Consider the following 13,725-nt stretch of genomic DNA (forward strand, 5'->3'; position numbering starts at 1 on the left):
AGGACAATTTTCTTTCCTCTGTTCTCCTATCTTCTATTTTCTTTGATATATCATATATGAGGGATCCTTTGATGTGCATAAGTTTCTTACAACATGGAATAGGAAAGATGTAGGATTGGAAAAATCAGCACTTCCAATCGTAAGGAATTGAAAAACATAGAAAAAGAACTACGACAGAAATGGCTGTTTCAACAGAGTTCATGAAAATACAGGAATCAAAAGAGGGAAATACTGATGAATGAATTTTTTCCGAGCGTTTGTATGTGATGCTATAAATCCACCAAAATTTGTATCTACGGGACATGCCATTCTAAAGGAGTTTCTTCAAAATTCTGGAGGTTCAATCCTTTTCTTTTATATATTCGATCCATGATTTCCAATATATTCACTACGGAAAGCTTAAAATTGTCGAGTGTTTCTTATTTGCTGAGTATTTTTTTTCGAACACTCAGCGAACAAGCTCTTTGCCGAGTGCCAAGCTAAAAACACTCGGCAAATCGGGGCGTTGTCGAGTGTCAAAAAAAACACTTGGCAAACCTCCCTCTTTGCCGAGTCTCAAAAAAAACACTCGGCAAAGAGGGGGTTTTGCCGAGTGTCAAAAAAGACACTCCGCAAAGAGGGGGGTTTGTCGAGTGTTTTTTTGACACTCAGCAAAACAATAAGTGTTTTTTCTCTTCTCACATTGAAATTTTTTCTACTCCCCACCTACAACATGTGGTACTTCATATTAAAATTTGGTATATTTTTGGATTTGTTTGCTATATTTAATTAATTAATTGCATTTGAATGGAATTTTTGGTATAAGTCAAATTTGAACTACAAGTGATTCAAATTATAGAATAAAATGAGTAGAAAAATAATATTCATGTTATTTAGCCCAATTTAAGGCCTTACCCATGAAATCAAAAGAAATTTCGAACAACTTGTTCAAGAAACACGACCACAAGCGTGTGGCCGAATGATTTTTAAATTGTAAAAAAAGCAAGCGAAGTCTGAAAATTATGAGATTTGTCATGATGTGATGATATCGTATGTGGAGGTTATGGTACAAAATTGAGAAGGTTTCGCATATTTCGTCGCATACGATGTTTAGAAACCAAAGCATCTCGGAAGAAGAATACTATCGTTGAGAAGGATTCGATAAGATTTGTAATCAAAGCGACGGTCGAGTTTTAGTTTGCCTACAAAACTTTTTGTATAGGCAATAGAGAACATATATTATTTCATGTGAAATTTTGGTATTTTTTTGGAACCGTTTGATAATTTTAATGTATTAAGGGCAATTATAGAATTTTAATTGATATAAATTGAATTGGAACTGTAACTACATAAAATCATGGAATAATACGAGTGGAAAAATCAAATACATATTGTTGAGTGAATTTGATGAGGTATTGTTGAGTTTATCAAAATAAATATAGAAGAAAACGTTGTAGAAAAGAAGGGACAAAGGAAAAAATAAAAAAAAATCTTTGCCAAGTGGAGCACTCGGCAAAACAACCCTTTTCTAAGTGCAATACTAAACACTCGGCAACCCCCCCAAAAAAGAAAAAAAAACCCACCCCGGCACTACCCCCGCGCCCCACCCGGCCATAATTACCCCTGCGCCCCACCCGGCCAGCTACAACACCCCCCGCGCCCCCCACCCCACGTGCCGCACCCCACGCGCCGCCCCTTTCCCCTTCCCCTTCCGGCCGGCCCTCCCTCCCTCGGCCAGCGGCGCCCCTTCCCCTCCCTCTCTGGCGGGTGGCACCCCCTCCCGGCCCCTCACCGTCGGCTGGGGCAGTCACCTCCTTCCCTCCCTCCGCCGCCGGGCAGATCCAAGCGGCCGAGACGGCCTCCTCTCTCCCTCCGCCGTCGGTCAGATCCGGACGGCTCGAGGGGAGGGGGCCTGGCGGCGGTGCACCCCTGCGCTTCCCCCCCTCTCCAGCGGATCCGACGGCGCTGGCCCTCCCCTCGTCGGATCCGGTGGCGCTGGGGCCCTCTCGCTCAGCCATGGCTAGGGTGCAGCGCAGGAACAGGCGCTTGTCGATGGCGGCGTCAAGGCTGCGCACGAACTCCAAGTCCATGTACGCCTGGAGGTGCTGCGCGCGCGCCAGGTTGGGGAAGGTCTCTAGATCTGCGACGGCGTGGGGCTGTGGGGGTGTGCTGGTGGTGGTCGGTGGTGGCGGCGGCATGGGAGGTGGTGCTGTGGTGGCAGTGGTGGCGGAGCAGGCGGTGGTGGCGGCATGGGAAGTGGTGCTGGCGGTGGTGGCGGCCGGTAGTGGTGGTGCTGGCGTAGCTGGCGGTGGTGGCGGCCGGTGGTGGTGGCGGCGGCGAAGCAGGATAATTTTTTTTTCAAAAATTGGATGCCGAGTGTTTTCTTGGCACTCGGCAAAGACTTTGTTGAGTGCCCGACACAAAACACTCAGCAAATCAGTGTTTACGGTTCGCCGAGTGTTTTTTGCCCTTCGCCGAGTGCCCCTGGCACTCGGCAATTTTAAGCTTTCCCGTAGCGATTGGATTAAATTTCTTTGAAAGTTTGTGCATTGTTCCTCCATATTATGTTGATCCATCTAAAGAAGATGACGATGCATATGTGAAAAAGAACTACAAATCTTCCTCCTCAACTTGATCTAAAATGGGAGAAAGCGGCAAAATACAGGGCTCAACACAAGCTGACATATGGTAATATACTTTGTACCGAGAATATCACATTGATCAATGGATATATATACACACACATGACAAAATCTTATCTTATTGTTACTAATTGGAAATTTCTCTTAAAGTCTCCAAATTAATCCTCACGAGATGTGCTAGAAAAGAGAGATAAATCCTAAAAATTCTCATAAAAATATGAAACATCCAGCTTTAATCTGGTAGACTCTATTATCTTAACTATTGGATCTATTATCCTTTCTAAAAAATTATGCACCTGTGATATTATAAAAATAGTCTAAAGTAACCCTCCAAATCTATATCTGAATTATCAAGCATTGTCCTTATAAAAAATAAACTAAATAACACTCTAAAATCTATATCTAAATTATCCACTCTAGCATTTTGAAATAAACGAATGTAACTTCCCTAATCGCATCCAAATTACCCATCTATACCATAATTTTGAGCTATATTTTTAGATAAGCATCCGGCGATAAAGAAGGTAAAACATATATTAACAGAAACTTTTCGGCCTGTCCAGGACAAGCATGACTACATCCAAGTCAGAATTGAATTCTGTTACATGATCTTCAAGTACACGATGACATGCATCCGGCTAAAGAAGGTTAATCACACAATACATCAACCAGGTGGTATACCGGCAACAGCAGGAGAATAATTGGTACTCCGATTCTTCAATCAAGGAAAGTGGTGTTAAAGAAGTGATATGTGAGCGTAGTATATGTGCAAGAGTGGTACATTAATATGCGTTATATTACTCATCATGTAAAATGGTTTTTCAAAAACTGATGAGTGGCCAAATATATGTTCACGGGTAGTACATTGATTTTTTTTCAAACAAAAATATAATATTGTGCCGTATATTTAGTGTTAGTAAGACATGCATGAATTCATGACTGATGTGGTATTCTAATATATTGCTGCGAGCTCATATAACCATATGAGGTTTAGATACATCTGCTTGCACGTAATAAGATGACAATTCTTCCCATAAGTTGTGTACTATTTGGTTGATGCGTCTTTTCTCTCTCAAATATACAAGATCTTTAAGTTTCCTCTTACAGTACATGCACTACCGGAACCTCAAATTTGCCGAGTGTTTTTATGTTTGCCGAGTGCATTCCCTTGGGCACTCAGCAAGCAATCCCTTTGCCGAATGTTGAGCTAAAAACACTCGGCATATAAATTACACTCGGCAAATATGTTTTTTGCCGAGTGTAGAAAATAAAACACTCGGCAAACAGCAACTCGACACTCGGCAAAGAATGGACACTCGGCAAAACGCCACCACGTGACTGCCACGTGTGACGGCCGTCAGACGGCGTGTCGACCGTTAGCACTTTGCCAAGTGTCCATTAGTGACACTCAGCAAAGACACTTGTTTGCGGAGTGTCTTATAGAATACTCGGAAAAGACACTTGTTTACCGAGTGTTCCTACAAGGCACTTGGCAAAATAATAAGTTTTTTTACCTCCTGCTCTCCAAACTTTTTCTACTCTTCACATACGTATTATATGTTAAAATTTGGTTTATTTTTTGATCTATTTACTATATTTAATTAATTTATTGCATTTAGAGGAAATTTTTGGTATAAGTCAAATTTGAACAGCAAGTGATTCAAATAATGGAACAAAATGATTGGAAAAATTCTGGCGTGAATCAAGGGAACCTACCCCATAGGAAACTTGTAAAACCCGTAAAATTTACTAACTCAAATCATCTGCTAGAAATTTGTTTCAAAATCTTTCGACCGTTGAGCTCCCAACAATCTCTCCCTTCCCGGCGACCCCACCGTCCTAGCACCCAACGTCGACAGTCAACTTTTCCTCCCTCCGCAAATTTCACCACGTGCCCATCAAATCCGTCGCGAGTGCCCGACCGATTCCGCACCTTTCGCCGACCCTCCCTCTCTTTTCCTTCCTTTTCCCCTTTTTCCTTTTTTTTCCTTTGTCTTCTTTCTTTTTCTTCTTTTTCCTTCTTCCTTCTTCCTCCTTTTTCCTTCTTCCTTTCCCCTCCTTTCTTTTTCGTGCGTTTCCTCTGGCGTTTGGCTCCTGGCACCTAGCGCCGCCCACCCGCACCTGCACCTGGAACGCCGCGCCGCTCGCCTGGGCCCCACACAGTGCCTGCCTCCCACCCGCCAGGCGCTGCGCGTGGCCGCTCGCCCCGGCGCACGTGCCTAGCCGCTCGCACCCTGTCATCGATCGCCGGTCGCCGCCATCCTGCCGCACGCCACGCCAGCCACCATCCCTGTGTGCTCCCTGTGCTTCTCGTCGACCGCGCCATCCCCACCACACCCTCCACGCGGAGCTCTGCCCCGGCACGCCACCGGCCGGGATTCTCGGCCTCCGTTGAAGGCCTGTCGGCCGTCGAGCCCCTCCCCGCTGGCTATAAAAAGGGCCAAGGCCCGGCTGCCCCTTGCCACCACCTCACCCACGCCTCCCAGCTCGCCGCCCCCTTGCCCCACCGCCCCTGCACGCCGCCACTAGGAGCTCCGCCGCCACCTCCTTGACCACGCCCGGCCCCCCTCCTTCATCACCATCCGCCCAAGGTGAGGGCCAAAATGGGATCCCCTCACTCTCCTCTATCTCCCCCACCACTCGGCTCGCCGCTGGCGAGGCCTGGCCGGCCGGCCTCCCACTAGTTTCCTCCCTACCCACCTCGTGTACCGGACAAAGGAAGAAGAAAGGGAAAAATCCCCTCCAATTTTGATCTAACCCCCTTGTTTTCCCTATTCACAAACTAGCCCTCCCACCTCTCTCAAAGAAGTCTCAAGGATACACCCTTCAACCTTTCAGAAATAATTACAAATAGGTCCCTGGTTCTCGTAGTTTAGTCCTGAACCTTGTTTTAAGCCCCTAACACTCCTTTGACTCATCATTTCATGCGCCAAACTTCCTCCAATTGATACCAAATTCGACCACGGCCTCCTCCCATATACTTCCACCGAGGAATATCCAAATTTCATGAAAATACTCACTCCTTCAGTTTTCCGTTCGCATTCTCTGTTCGTAGCGCAACGGGAAAAATTTTAATTCTCTTTTATTTATTGTGTGCTCGATTGTGTGTGTCGTAGATCACGGAGTACCCGAGGAGGAGCACGAGGAGGACTTTGACCGCGAGCCCGAGCCCGAGGACCAGTACCGCGAGCAGGAACTCCCGGAATGCTTTGAGAACGGCAAGTCCAATCTCACCCTTTGATGCATATTTATCCTAGTTTTTCAAACACAACCTGTTGGCCTATTTTATAAATTGCATATTATTTTACCACTGAAACATGGTTGGATAGCCACCCCTTGATTGTTATGATTATTCCTTGCTTGTCCTATAATTATCTCTAAATATGACTTGCTATGTTTGGATGATAATTACTACTAGAATGCTTAGGACCTTGTTACTCAATTCAACCATGACTACAATATGTTTTGTTAAAGAACAAAGGTGTGAGTGTTTTAAAAGGGAAAAATTGGATTTTCGAAAGTAAAGGAAAGGAATGCTTAGATGAGATGGATGGGTGTGTTCATGTGTGAAATGCCAATAAGTTGGGCTCGTACCTTAGTGGTTGAGCAAGGTTGGGAGATATCCATCTTGTCATGATTAAGGACCAAGTTGATGTGTCATCTTGCCTAACCCAACCGTCATACAACCCCTCGACCGGTGTATGCGGCAACGGCTTAGCATAAATCCCACTAGCTAAACTGTTAGTCTTCGGGTGAGCTGGTGAGCAACGGGAGCCCATGGAAAAGGAGTAAGATCTTTGTGACTTAGGTCCCGGTTAAGACCTCGTTGGTAGGTCGTTAACCCCTTGGTTGCTTCCGTGTGGACTAGTCAATCTTAGCTAAGGTGGGTAATGGTTTTGTTAGGATCTGCACCGGCACTAAGGTGATCGTGCTGCGGTACCCTACTTGTGGGAAAAGTGTACAACCTCTACAGAGTTAAAACCTATCCGGGTAGCCGTGTCCACAGCATTGGACAAGTTACGGCTTGGTAACATAACTAGCACATGGAGATGGATGGTTTTTATGGCGTGGGTTGAATTTTGGAAGTGTCCGACAGTTGTGCCGTGAGCTATGGCGGACGGGGAGTCCGATAGCAATAAAATTTGGATCCTTTGCGTAGGATCAACCCCACTTAATGTTTCAGTTACTAAAGGAAATTCTTTGCGAAAACTCTTCTAAAAATGAACCCTTGCATGTGTTGAAAATCTAGCTTTATTGCAAATGAACCTTAACCTCATCCTTGTTATATCCTGTGCATACTCTTGCTTGTTCCCCTCAGTGGATGGGGTTGGACTTGTTGAGTACCTTCGTACTCACCCTTAGTTCCGATTGTAGCCTGGAGTCCGACTGAACTGCAACTTGGATCTGTATTATTGTTGGCTTAGTTCTCCTTTGGGTGTGGCTTGCCCGCCCACTCCTTCGGGAGTTGTACGGTTTTTGAACCATCTGTTGAATAAATATGTTATCAGCTTTTGGGACTGATATTTGTATCACATTTAGTCTCTACTTATGTGGGGACGCTTCAGGTGGTATCAGAGCCGTCTTTGGGTGTAGGACGCGACCATTAGGACCAGAAAAGCCTTTTTGACCAAAATAAATGATTTACAAAACTTCTTGCTTCCCCTGCTCATTTGCAAAACTGATTTACACCCCGATTATTTCCAGATGGCCGAAGAATGATGGGTCAACAGCCACTGCCTGGAGGAGCCTGGTTTTCCCAGGTTGCTATTCGCCTGCATGGACCGCCTCAGGATTTATGAGCGCTCGGAGTACACTAGCAGGGAGTATGAGGACCGTAGAACTCTTCGATGTGAGATGACCATCTACGTCGGCAGGAGCAGTCGCTACCCCAACATTCAGCCATGGAATGTGTCTGCCACTGGTTTTCGGCGGAAAGACACTTACCAGGTGGTAGCCCAGAAGGCTCTGCGCTACCTGTGCTAGATTTATGAGAGGCACATCGGCCGCACACCGATGAGATTTTACCCGCCTTTCAAGAAGAATCGCGCGGTTTGGTTGGCCCGGGTGAGGACTTTGGAAGGACGTGGACAGCGCGAGGATGACCCTACCGTGCTCCGCATGGCACCTACCTCCTCACCTTGGATGAGCTCTACGATGAGCAGACCGCACAACTGAAGCAACAGATTTGTAGAGCTGAGGATGCAGAGGTTATGGTAAGGAGGCTCCAGGTGAGGTTGGCAGCAGTCGAGTCATGAGCAGCCAAAGTAACGAGGCTGTCACCATTGAGGCCCTCAAGGAGGCCGAGGATCAGAACTCTTGGGAATTGAAGGATGCCCATCTCGCGAACCGCGCGAGAAGGAAGATGCGGGTTGTTGAGGACGACGAGGCCCCAGTCTTGGATGGGATTCCCGTTGCCTAAGGATCCGGCAAACGGAAGAGCCCTGACGCTCTGCCAATGCCACCACCTATAGAGACTTCTAGAAGAGACTCCAAAGTCATCATTCCACCCTCGGTGGAGGACTATGTGCTGGCACTACTCATCCCGCTAGAAGACCACTCCGTTCAGGATGGAGAATCGTCCGGCGAGTAGAATGCCCCACCTAGAGTTGCACCCCAAGTCAAGGAGTCATCCCAAGTTTAGAGTTGTTGTACCGGTCGTGTAGTGCGTGTTTTGGCCTCACCCCAAGTGTGTAACCACCCCGGTAAATTAATAAAATCGTTTGTGCTTGTTCTTTGTTAGTCTGTGTGCTTGTCGACTGGAGGTGGATTTTGTCTTTTCGAAAACATGAGTTAATTAACTAAACATCACTTTAAGTCCTAATCCAAGTCTCATGAAAGTTCGCTCAATCTGCAGATGCCTCCCAAGCGTGCTACCAGGACCTCCCCGAGTCAAGCCCGTGCCACCCCTAGTGCAGAAAGCAGAAAGATATTTGGAAGGGCAAGGACCACCACCAGTAGTGCACAATGAGGAGCAGGAGGTGAATCAGCCCGAGGGCAGGGGAGAAAGCCAAGTGGGAGCACAGCAGCCACCGCCCCCACCGGTCATTGATCTAGTGCAAGTGATGAACAACCAGACCCTTCTGCTGGAAGCCTTGGCCAACGCCATTACTCGCCAGAGGCCCTCCGGACAGAGCATGAATGAGAAGTTGACGGACTTCCTCTGAACCAAGCCTCCCACTTTTGGCGGGTTTGTCAACCCTCTAGATGCGGATGACTGGTTGCGGGTCATTCAGAGGAAGCTAGAGCCGTTTGGTTGTGAGAGCAGGGATAAGGTTCTCTTGGCTGCCCACCAACTCACTGGGACTGCTCTAGCTTGGTGGGAGAACTACTGCACTGCCACCCAGGATGCCTCCACTATCACTTGGGATGAGTTCGTGATGGAATTCCGCCGCTATCACATTCCCGTGGCTACCATGAAGCACAAGGCGGATGAGTTCCGTGAACTGCGCCAAGGCAACAAGTCTGTGGAGGAGTATACCTATCAGTTCATGGAGCTAGCCCGTTACATTCTAGAGGAAGTGGACAGGGATGAGAAGAAGCAGGATATGTTCAAGAAGTGTTTGAATGCAGAACTGAGGACCCTGCTTACTCCTCAAATCTACCCCGACTTCAACACTCTGATGAACATAGCCATCCTGACTGAGAGAGCCAAAGCAGACGAGCGGAGGGACAACAAGCATCTGTTCCTGGAAAGCAAGGCTCACCAGCATGACCGGTTCCAGAAGCCGAGGAGCTTCGCTCACCCGTTGCCCAGATCCCAAGCTCCTATGCAGTACCGGACCCAGTCCCAAGCATCCGGTTCTCATCAACCCAATGCCCCATTCAGGAGTCAGAACCCTGTCAAGGCCCCACAGAATAGTGCCAGTCAAGTCACTCACAACAACAGGGCATGCTTTAACTGCCATGAGCTAGGGCATTTCATCGCCAACTGTCCATGTGCCACCAAGCCAACAACGTCGGCCTTCTCCAACGCAGTAACTGGACCGAGGGCAGCACTATCAGGAGCCAACCGTGTCCCTATCCGTAGCAACAACAACCCCAGCAACAACAACAACCAGCAAATGAGGCTGCCCTAGCAGTCATTTGGACAAGCCCGCATCAACCACATCAGCGCGCAAGAGGCTTGGGAAGCTCAGGGCGTGGTACTCGGTGAGTTTCTAGTCAGCTCAGTCTTGGCAACAATACTCTTTGATTCTGGAGCATCACATTCTTTTATATCATCAAGCTTTGTGGATAAGCACAACATGCCTATAGTACTACTAAAGTTACCCCTATTGACCCAAACGCCTGGAGCTGACATCCAGTGTCAACTAGGTTGTCCCCGTCAATTTAAGTGGGGTAGAATTTTTAGCAGACTTAGTAGTACTTGAGTCTAAAGGTATAGATGTGATCCTTGGAATGGATTGGTTAAGCCTACATGATGGTCACATAGGGTGTGCAGATAAGATAGTACACCTGGTCAATCAGGACGGTGTGCAAGTAACTTGTCACACTTGGGGAAGTGGGCCAGACCCGATGATCTTTAGCATGGAGGCCAAGACCATAGAGGGAGTCCCGGTAGTAAGTGAATACCCTGATGTCTTTCCTGAGGAGCTACCTGGAATGCCCCCAAATAGGGATATAGAGTTGGTAATCGACCTTATTCCTGGAACCTCCCCTATAGCTAAGAGACCCTATAGGATGGCAGCATCCGAGTTGGCAGAACTGAAGAAACAATTAGGGGAATTATAACAAAGTGGTTTATCAGACCCAGCTCATCCTCGTGGGGAGCCCCAGTGCTCTTTTTCAAAAAGAAAGATGGGAGCATGAGGATGTGCGTGGATTATCGCACACTGAATGAGGTCACTATCAAGAATAAATATCCTCTCCCCAGAATAGATGATCTGTTTGATCAGCTGAAAGGAGCCAAGTACTTCTCCAAAATAGATTTGAGGTCAGGATACCATCAGCTCAAGATAAAGGAAAGTGACATTCCGAAGACGGCCTTTATCACCCGCTATGGACAATTTGAGTTCACAATGATGTTTTTTGGACTAACCAATGCACCTGCTTACTTCATGAATCTCATAAACAAGGTTTTTATGGAGGAGTTAGAAAAGTTTGTCGTAGTCTTTATCAATGACATACTTATTTACTCCAAGAGTGTCCAAGAGCATGAACAACATCTACGGGTGGTGTTAGAAAAATTGAGGGCCCACCGACTCTATGCTAAATTCAGCAAGTGTGAATTTTGGCTCGAGAAAGTGACATTTCTTGGCCATATTTTGACCACAGAAGGAGTAGCAGTTGGTCGTGAGAAAGTTGAAGCCATTTCCAACTGGCAGCAGCTCACCAATGTTAGTGAAATCAGAAGCTTTCTTGGTTTAGTTGGGTACTATCGGAGGTTTATTGAAGGATTTTCCAAGATAGCCCGGCCCATGATGGAACTACTCAGGAAGGATAAGAAATTCACCTGGACAGAGTCATGTGAGAGGAGTTTTCAAGAACTGAAGAAAAGATTGATGATTGCCCCAGTATTAACCCAACCGGACATTCAGCGAGACTTCATCATTTATTGTGATGCATCCCGACAAGGGTTAGGGTGTGTCCTTATGCAGGATGGTAAAGTAGTGGCATAAGCTTCTCGCCAGCTTAAGCCTCATGAACAGAATTACCGAACCCATGATTTGGAATTTGTAGCTGTAGTGCATGCTCTCAAGATTTGGAGGCACTATCTAATTGGGAATAAGTGTGAGATTTACACGGACCACAAGAGTCTAAAATATATCTTCACCCAACTAGATTTGAACTTGAGGCAAATAAGGTGGTTAGAGTTGGTCAAGGATTATAATTTGGAAAATCCACTACCACCCCGGTAAGGCTAATGTGGTAGCTGATGCCTTAAGCAAAAAATCCTAGGGAAAGATCGGACCCAGAGATACCCGTTTGCAAGAGGAAATGGCTCAGTTAAATGTGCACATTATTCCTCAGAATACCAGCCGCAGGCTAAGTGTTTAACCCACTTTGGAGGATAGAATCCAAGAAGCCCAAGATTCAGATCAGAATTTAGTAAGGATTCACAAGCAAACCGGAGAGAATAAAGCCCCAGATTTTAGAGTGGTTAACAAAGAAACCTTGTGGTACAAGGATAGGATATGTGTACCTAAGGCAGGTGATTTTCGGGAAAGCATCATGGTTGAGGCCCATAACTCGGCATACTCCATCCATCCGGGATCCACCAAGATGTTTGTGGACTTAAAGCAGAAGTACTGGTGGAATGGGATGAAAGCGGACATAGCCCATTTTGTCGCTCATTGTGATATTTTCCAAAGGGTCAAGGCCAAACACCAGAAGCCAGCAGGTTTATTGCAACCACTACCCATCCCGGTTTGGAAATGAGATGAAATTGGAATGGATTTTGTAGTTGGTTTACCCAAGACTTAGAAAGGAAATGACTCCATATGGGTAATAGTGAACCGACTCACTAAAGTTGCTCACTACTTACCTGTACGGACCACTTATGGTGGAGAAAGACTAGCTCGACTCTATGTGGACAACATAGTAAAGCTACATGGTGTGCCTAGCAAAATTGTTTGTGATAGAAGGACCCAATTTACTTCTAGGTTCTGGACGAGTCTGCATAAAGCCATGGGCACCAAATTGGATTTCAATTCAGCCTATCACCCCCATACCGATGACCAAACAGAGAGAGTAAACCAAATTATGGAAGATATGTTGAGAACATGTGTCCTTACCTATGGCAAGGACTGGGAATAGAGTTTACCCGATGCAAAGTTCTCGTACAACAACAATTACCAAGCCAGCTTAGGCGTGTCACCGCTTGAGGCCCTCTATGGAAGGAAGTGTAGGACCCCGTTGATGTGGTCGGAATTAGGAGAGCGCACTCTAGTGGGACCCGCCTTTATCAAAGAGGCAGAAGACCGAGTGGCCGAACTCCGAGAGAAGCTGAAGGCAGCACAGTCTAGACAGAAGAGCTACTTCGATAAAATAAGATGGGAATTGAGTTTCAATGAAGGAGACTTTGTTTACCTCAAGGTCTCCCCGATTAGAGGTACCCGAAGATTCCAAGTACAAGGAAAATTAGCCCCTCGGTATATTGGACCGTACCGGGTGCTAAAGAGAGTTGGAGCTGTAGCATACCGTATGCAACTACCCGAAGCAATGTCGGATATACACCTAGTGTTCCACGTTTCCCAGCTAAGAAAATGCTTGAGAGTACCTGAAGAGCAAGTACTGGTGGAAACAATAGATTTGCAAAAAGATCTTCAGTATCAGGAGGTACCTGTCAAGATTCTAGACACTATCACCAGAAGGATGAGGAATTTAGTAGTACGGATTTGCAGAGTCCAATGGAGTAGGTATGGTGAAGAAGAAGCTACTTGGGAATGCGAGGATGCGTTAAAGAAGGAGAGTGTAACAGGGATAAAATTTAGGAAACAAACTTTTGCATAGAGATAAAGATCCAGAATTATTACAAGCCTAGCATATCTTGCATGTCTTGGTACTCCACCGGATCTTTCCTCAACGAATCGAAGACAGTGAAGTGGCTTCTTTCAGGCTCAATTATAATAAGGATCTAGTGGAAGCTGCATACGTAAAATGTTCATGCATATTAGAGCTAACTAACATTAATCATGTAAGGAAAAAGACAACGAAAGTAGACGGTATACACACACTTACTTGAAGTTGTATGGAAGTAGTATGAAATCCTTGAATTTTTGTTTGTCTAGGAAATTGTATACTTGCACCAAGGTTTTTTCCGGCGATAATTGTATCTGTTTTTGGTTAACTACGGATGGATCCATGAAGCCAATATGTAGGTACGCCTCTTGTCGGTACGTCTGAATTAGCATCCTACATAAAATGGAAGACGAAGTTAGTACGGTGACGCACGCAACAAAAATAATGATATGAGCCAAAATTTACATGTATAGATAAACGGACACTTACAAAACCCAGGCGCAGATCAGAGAGACGTCCAGGGCATCATGATGGTACACTTCGTATATATCCTGGAAGTCTAGCCACAAAATTTTCTCACCTTCGCTGTAAAAATCTATCGATTTTACCTTAAGGCCCAACATCTCCCTCGAGTGGGCGGACA

Source organism: Setaria viridis, chromosome 4 (genome assembly GCF_005286985.2).
Source record: "Setaria viridis chromosome 4, Setaria_viridis_v4.0, whole genome shotgun sequence".
NCBI classification, from domain to species: Eukaryota; Viridiplantae; Streptophyta; class Magnoliopsida; order Poales; family Poaceae; genus Setaria; species Setaria viridis.